Consider the following 7848-nt stretch of genomic DNA (forward strand, 5'->3'; position numbering starts at 1 on the left):
AACCATAGAAAGGGTGCAGATGAGATTTACAAGGATGTTGCATGGATTGGGGGAGTATGCCTTATGAAAACAGGTTGATTGAACTCGGCCTTTTCTCCTAGCAGAGACGGAGGATGAGAGGTAAACAGATAGAGGTGTAGAAGATGATGAGAGGCATTGATCATGCAGATAGTCAGAGGCTTTTTCCCAGGGCTGACATGGTTGCCACAAGAGGACACAGGTTTAAGATGCTGGGGAGTAGGTACAGAGGAGATGTCAGGGGTAAGTTTTTACTCAGAGAGTGGTGTGTGAGTGGAATGGGCTGCCAGCGACGGTGGTGGAGGCGGATACGATAGGGTCTTCTAAGAGACTTTTAGATAGTTACATGGAGCTTAGAAAAATAGAGGGCTATGGGTAACCTTAGTAATTTCTTAGGGAGGAACATGTTCGGCACAACTTTGTGGGCTGAAGGGCCTGTATTGTGCTGCAGGTTTTTAATGTTTCTATGTTAACCCTTTAGAAGCAGGGAAAATCACCCATAATACGGAAATGAGCCATGAATAAGGAGGTTAATTACCAATTTTATTCATCCTCAGCCCAAAGATTTGAGGGAAGAAGAACACGTCAGAGAGACTTGCAGTCAACTTGACTTCTTTAGTCTTCAGAACATTCAAGGGGAACCCACAGGTTGGTGACTGTTTGGAACGCATCACCACAGGGAGAGCAAGAGGTGAACAACAGGGGAGGATTGAAAAGGACTGTCATGGAACAGAATCACTGGCAGGGTCCAGCCAGCCTGAGATGACTCTCTGCTGTACACTAGTTTTGCTATAAATTCACTAAGTACCGGAGACAGAGTATAAAATAGAACTGATTTATTTGTCCCAGATCCAGAATATTAAACTCCAGTCCCATTAAAGGTGAATATGCGGCAGTTGAAACTCCTCCCATGCCCAGTGACCAGGGTGCAGAACTGGGTGTGGTGAGCACCAGCAATAATTGCAGAGTTCAGCACCGACAGTCACTCTCGAAATTGCATCAGCAACGGTGATGGACAAATATCTGGCATGCAGTTAATTGAAACTTTCTCCCCAGTGTGAACCCAGTAGTGTGTCACAAGGTTAGATTACTGAGTGAATCCCTCCCCACATTCACAGCAGGTGAACGGCCTCTACCCAGTGAGAACTCAATGATGCACATTTGATTGAGAAGGCTGAGAGAAGCTCTTGCCAATGTCTGAACTAGTGAATGGCCTCGACCCAGTGTGAACTCGCTGGTGTCTCTGTACATGAGATGACCATATGAATCATTTCCCACATTCACAGCAGGTGAACGGTCTCTCCTGTGTGGACTGACTGGTGCGCCAGTAGTTGGGATCAGTGAGTGAATCCCTTCCCACATTCTGAGCAGGTGAATGGCTTCTCCCCAGTGTGAACTCGCTGATGACTCAGTAGATTGAATGACTGAGTGAATCTCTTCCCACAGTCTGAGCAGGTGAATGGCCATTCCCCACTGTGAACTGACTGGTGTGCCAGTAGTTTGGATGACTAAGTGAATCCTTTCCCTCATTCTGAGCAGGTGAATGGCTTCTCCCCAGTGTGAACTCGCTGATGACTCTGTAGGTGGGATGACTGAGTGAATCTCTTCCCACAGACTGAGCAGGTGAATGGCTTCTCCCCAGTGTGAACTCGCTGGTGACTCTGTAGGTGGGATAACTGTGTGAATCCTTTCCCACATTCTGAGCAGGTGAATGGCTTCTCCCCAGTGTGAGCTCGCTGATGACTCAGTAGGTTGGATGACTGAGTGAATCCCTTCCCACAGACTGAGCAGGTGAACGGCTTCTCCCCAGTGTGAAAACGCTGGTGTCTCTGTAGGGTGGATAACTGAGTAAATCCCTTCCCACATTCTGAGCAGGTGAACGGCTTCTCCCCAGTGTGAACACGCTGGTGTCTCTGTAGGGTGGATGACTGAGTGAATCTCTTCCCGCAGTCTGAGCAGGTGAATGGCCTCTCCCCAGTGTGAACTCGCTGGTGTGCCAGTAGGTCAGATGATTGAATGAATCCCTTCCCACAGTCTGAGCAGGTGAATGGCCTCTCTCCAGTGTGAACTCGCTGATGTTCCTTCAGGTTAGATGAGCAAGTGAATCCCTTCCCACACACTGAGCAGATGAACGGCCGCTCTCCAGTGTGAAATCGCTGATGTACCTTCAGTTTAGATGAGTAAGTGAATCCCTTCCCACAGTCCGAGCAGGTGAACGGCCGCTCCCCGGTGTGAACTCGCTGTTGAGCCATTAGGTCAGATGACCGAGTGAATCCTTCCCCAAAAATTCAGCAGATGACCAGCCTCTGCCCAGTGTGAACTGACTGGTGTGACCACAGGTGGGATGTCCAACTGAATCCTTTCTCACACACAGAACAGGTGCATGGCCTTGTCCAGTGTGAACTTGCTGATGTACCTTCACTTGAGATGACCGAGTGAATCCATTCCCACAGTCTGAGCAGGAAGGATGATCGAGTGAATCCCTTGCTCCACTTCTTAAATATCTGGACAGAGACAGCAAAACTAGCATGTTGTTCTCAAGATTCCCTTAGACAAATTCCTTGTCGTTTTTAACCTGTAAAAAGATTTACAAAATCCATCAATGGGTGAAGGACAGAATTTCAGGTGAGATCACTTGAGTTGTCAAGGTGTGATCTGGCATCACACTGTTACAGTGAAGTTCAACCCAAGTTGGAGAGAGAAATCATCTTCTAACCGGGCACAGTGCTGGTATCTGGAATGACCATCAAACTCTCTGATGCTCTTCCTGTCTCTATAAGAATGGGGCATTTCTACTGTCTCCAGTCTGTTACCTGTCTCAGTTTGACTCTCTCCATTGGTATTATTCCCTGTTCCTGCTTAGCTGCAAGGGTGTCTGGCCCCACATTAACTGAAACACTCTCATGCAAATAGCTGGCAGTGCATTCCACACACCCACTACTCTCTGTGTAAAAAAAAACTTACCCCTGACATCCACTCGGTATCTATTTCCAAGCACCTTAAAACTATGCCCCCCATTGTGTTAGCCATTTCAGCCCTGGGGGAAAAAACCTCTGACTACTCACATGATCAATACCCCTCATCATCTTATACACCTAAAAAAGGAAATTACATATTACTTTGGGATTTGTTAGACGTACATAACAGTATGAGGGTATAGATAGGGTAAATGCAAGCAGCTTTTTCCACAGAGGTTGGGTGGGATGACAACCAGAGGTCATGGGTCAGTGGGGAAGGTGAAAATTTAATGGGAACATGTGGAAAAGCTCTTTACTGAAATGGTCATGAGAGTGTGGAATGAGATGCCAGCACAAGTGGTGAATATAAGCTCGATTTCACCATTAAAAGAAGTTTGGATGGGAGCCTGGATGGTGGGGTATGGAGGGCGATGGTCCTGGTGCAGATTGGTGCATTAGACAGCTTAAATGTTTTTTCAGCATTGACGAGATCAGCCAAATAGCCTGTTTCCATACTGAACTTCTCCATGTTTCCATGACAGAGAAGCTGGACAAACTTGTTTGGAAGGGAAAAGGTAGGAGTGACAACGGAGCAGCAATGGCTGGAGTTTCTGGGAGCAATTTGGAAGCTGAGTGATCGATACATCCCAAAGAAGCGGAAGCATTGGAAAGGCAGGAGGACACAACCGTGGCTGAAATGAGAAGCTAAAGCCAATATAAAAGACAAAGAGAGGGCAAACAAAAGAGCAAACACTAACAGGGAAGCTTTTAGAAACTAACAGAAGACGACTAAAAACAAGTCAGATGAGCTCAGGGCGTGGAATTATGATATTGTAGTCATTAATGAGTCTTGGAAGCACCCAACAGTCTGAGGCATTTTAGAGGAACAAAATATCCCAGGCCTGAATATCTCATGAAAACCAAGGTTCCCTGCACCAGTTACCTTTCACCTTTTATTTTGACAGGCTCATACAAACTCTACTCACTCAAAATTCCACTTCTGAAGGCCTCCCACTTACCAAGTACTTCTTTGCCAGAAAACAGCCTGCCCCAAACCACACTTGTCAGATCCTTTCTGATACCATCAAGATTGACCTTTCTCCAACTTCTACATCAGGAATTCTACGTACTGATTAAGGGCACATTTGACAAACTATCCCATCTAGTCCTTTTACAATATGGGAGTCCCAGTCAATATATGGAAAGTTAAGATCACTTACTGAATCAACTTTTGTTCTTGGCATGTTTTGTGATCTCTCTACAAATTTGTTCCTCTAAATCCCTCAGACTGTTGGGTGCAACCGAGTTCTAATAATGGCTACAATATCATAATTCCCTGTCCTGAGCTCATCTGGCTTTTCTATGATGCTTCTTGCATTGTGATATACTCAGCTCAGCACATTCATCACACCATGCTCAACCAGTTGATTACTTATTCTATCTGGGGTCTGAACAACATCTGACTGGTGTCAAGAAAACAACCTCTCCCTCATTGTCACAAAAACAAATGAGCTGATTGTGGATGACAGGAGGAATGGAGACAGGCTAACCCCTATTGACATCAATGGATCTGGGGCTGAGAGGGTGAACAGCTTTAAGTTCCTTGGCATAAACATCACCAAGGATCTCACATGGTCTGTACATACCGGCTGTGTTGTGAAAAAAAAAACAGCACCTCTTTCAACTCAGACAGTTGAAGAAGTTTTGGATGGGCCCCAAATCCTAAGAACTTTCTACAGGGACACAATTGAGAGCATCCTGACTGGCTGCATCACTGCCTGGTATGGGAACTGTACTTCCCTTAATCGCAGGAACCCGCAGAGAGTGGTGCGGACAGCCCAGATCATCTGTAGATGTGAACTTCCCACGATTCAGGACATCTACAGAGACAGGGGTGTAAAAAGGGCCCAAATGATACTGGGTACCCAATTCACCACAATGACAAACTGTTCCTGCTGCTACCATCCAGGAAATGGTACCACAGCAAAAGGACCAAGAGGCTCCAGGACATCATCTTCTACCAGGCTGCAGACTGATTAATTGATTTCTCTGTTATATAGACTGTCCTATGTACAAACTATTTATTATAAATTACTATAAATTACAAATTGCACATTTATACGGAGACATAACATAAAGATTTCTGCTGCTCATGTATTTGAAGGATGTATGTAATAAAATCAATTCATTTCAATTCACCCTCTCCACTGTCTGATCTGTCATTCTAGCTCCCATTCTCCTGCAACTTATTTTAACCACATCACTCCCCCACACTAGCTCTAGCAAGCCTTACCACTAGGATATTAGTCCTCTCTTGTTCTGTTCCCCTAATTAACGAATCCCCTATCACCCCTTTGACTTTTCTCTGCCAGGTAACCCCCCAACAGTTTCTAAAGTGGTCCACCATTGTTCTGCGGGATGAACACAAGAGAACTCTGTGATGGTTATTTCACCTCATTCCTCTTCCTGACTCTCATCCAGTTTCCTGTGTCCTGCACCTTGGGTGTAACTCACCTCTCTTCATGTCATATCTATCACCCCCTCCAACTCCTGGATGATCCGGAATTCATCCATTTCAAGTTCCAACTCCTCAAAGTGCAGGGTTACAAGCTGCAGCTGGATGCACATCTTGTAGGAGAGGGCATCAGGTACACTGGAGTTCTCCCCACCTTCCCACCAATGTCCCCTCTAATTTGTAACAACCAGCGTGCACAAAAATCTTGTACTGTGCATTTTTCCACCCAGTGACAACATGTGCACACTGAATTTTATATAGAGAGGTATTCATTTTAACAGCTAGCAAATCACTGTCGATAGAAACTTTAATCTCCTCTTGGTTTGATCGAGTTCATCTGCACTCTCACACAACATATGTAGCAGGCCTGTAACGGGTAATGAAGTATTTTCTTACCAGAGCTTTTGCACATTGTCCATATGTGGTTTGCTTGCTAAATTACACTTAAAAAAGTCAAATTTCCAAATATCACTCCACCTCTTCCCAGCTGCAAATTCTCCAGCAACTTTTGCATCACCACAATACACACAGGTAACACCAGTTTCTGTATTGTACATAAATATTTCCCCTGAACCCTCCCCCAGGTGACTGACGGTGGTGAACTCATTGATGGCAATGCCGATGAATATAAAGGGAAACACAGTAGTCTGTCTCACTGGAGTCTGGCACATTTGTGATGTAAAAGCTATTTCTTGACCAGGGCAAAGGTGTTTGATATCATTATGTACCCAGAGTGAATGGGTCAAAACATGTTCTCAGGGGTAGAAAGGTCCAGAACAAGAGGAGATAGAACAAGCAACACACACAAAATGCTGGAGGAACTCAGCAGGCCAGGCAGCATCTATGGAAAAGTGTACAAATGCTGAATTCCGGCATTTTGTGTGTGTTGCTTGCATTTCCAGCATCCGCAGATTTTCTCTTGTCTGTGACTGGAGGTAGAACAAAGGTGATTTTCTCAACTGGTGATGTAAAAGATTTTGTTCCCTGTCTCCGAGTTCCTAATCCTTGCATTTAGATAGCTGGAGCTCAGCTCTGTCTGAGAGATCCATCGGTTCCCATTCCCTCATCAGCCGGAAGCTCCCCGGGGTCCGTGCAGGGATCGTGGGGCTGAGAGAGAGGGACGAGAGCAGGACTGTCCCGGGATTACGGGTCACAGTTTCCGGATGTCACAGCAATTGCCCCTCAGTCGGTAGTGAAAACGGTCTCACGGAGAAACACTCACCGGCAGCGATATCCGAGGCCTCATGTGTACTGCGCATGCGTGATATTCGGGACCATCCGCAACCCTGACGCCTGCGCATTCGATCGGTGCTTCAGCGACGGTGAGAGTTGTAACGCAGAGCTTTCAGGTTTATCACGGTGCTACTGAAAGTTTCCGCAAGCACCGCTTCAATTACATACTTCAGATTTTGTGTGTAGAAAACTTTTCACCACTTTTAACGCAGAAAGCAGCTCCAATAAAACAATACACTTAATATCAGCAAACGTTCCGCGTGTTTAATGCCAAAGTAGAACGTTCTTACAAATGCAGATATAAAACACAGGAGATTCTGCTGTTGCTGGAAGTGTAGACACATACATATAAAATGCTGGAAGAACTCTGCAGTTCAGGCAGCAACTAAGCAGAGTACACAGTCTAGGCGTGCTGTAGGGGCTCGGCCTAAACGTTGTTTATTTGTTCCTCTCCACATTGGCTGCCTGATCTGTTGATTTCCACCAGTATTTTGCAGAAATTAACCATTTTTTTTATCAACCAGTTTCCAGATGTTTTTGATCTTTCATTTGTAGGCACATCCTGCTGGTCTGATTCCTCTTCTTCCTCCTTCTTGTAAACTCTAGGCCGCATCTCTTTCCGGAGCCCCAAAGCCCTGACTCAGGCTGGCAACTCATTGGTTTCTGACTCTGCTCCATCGAAGATTCACTCGCTAGTCTGCTGTCAGACTTTAGCAGTACATTGAAACAACCCAGCTGTCGACGGCACAGTCGTTTGAAATTAGTGAAAATGACCCCAAAAAGTTGAAAAGAGCAGGGAAGAAGAAGCTTAACCAACTTAGTCCAGAGCCCTGAAGAACGTCAAAACCACAGTGAGCTCATCGTCTTATTCAGCCTGGAGAAAATCATGCAGGAAATTCATGCAGGTGTATAAGAGGATGAGAGGCATTGGCCGTGTGGATAGCCAGAGGCTTTTTCCCAGGGCTGAAAAGGCTAACACGAGGGGGAATAGGTTTAAGCTGCTTGGAAGTAGGTATAGAGGAGATGTCAGAGCTAAGTTTATTAAACAAAGTGTGGTGTGTGTGTGAAATGCACTGCCAGCAACGGTGGTAGAGGCATATACAATAGGGTCTTTTAAGAGATTCT

At 45.6% G+C, this 7848-nt stretch overlaps 1 pseudogene; it reads right to left on the bottom strand.

The window, feature by feature from the left end:
* Positions 1-529: 529 nt before the first annotated feature.
* LOC134342287 (zinc finger protein 850-like) overlaps positions 530-7848 on the bottom strand; it is an 86599-nt pseudogene continuing 79280 nt past the window's right edge.

The sequence above is a fragment of the Mobula hypostoma genome, unplaced genomic scaffold (assembly GCF_963921235.1).
Source record: "Mobula hypostoma unplaced genomic scaffold, sMobHyp1.1 scaffold_56, whole genome shotgun sequence".
NCBI lineage: Eukaryota > Metazoa > Chordata > Chondrichthyes > Myliobatiformes > Myliobatidae > Mobula > Mobula hypostoma.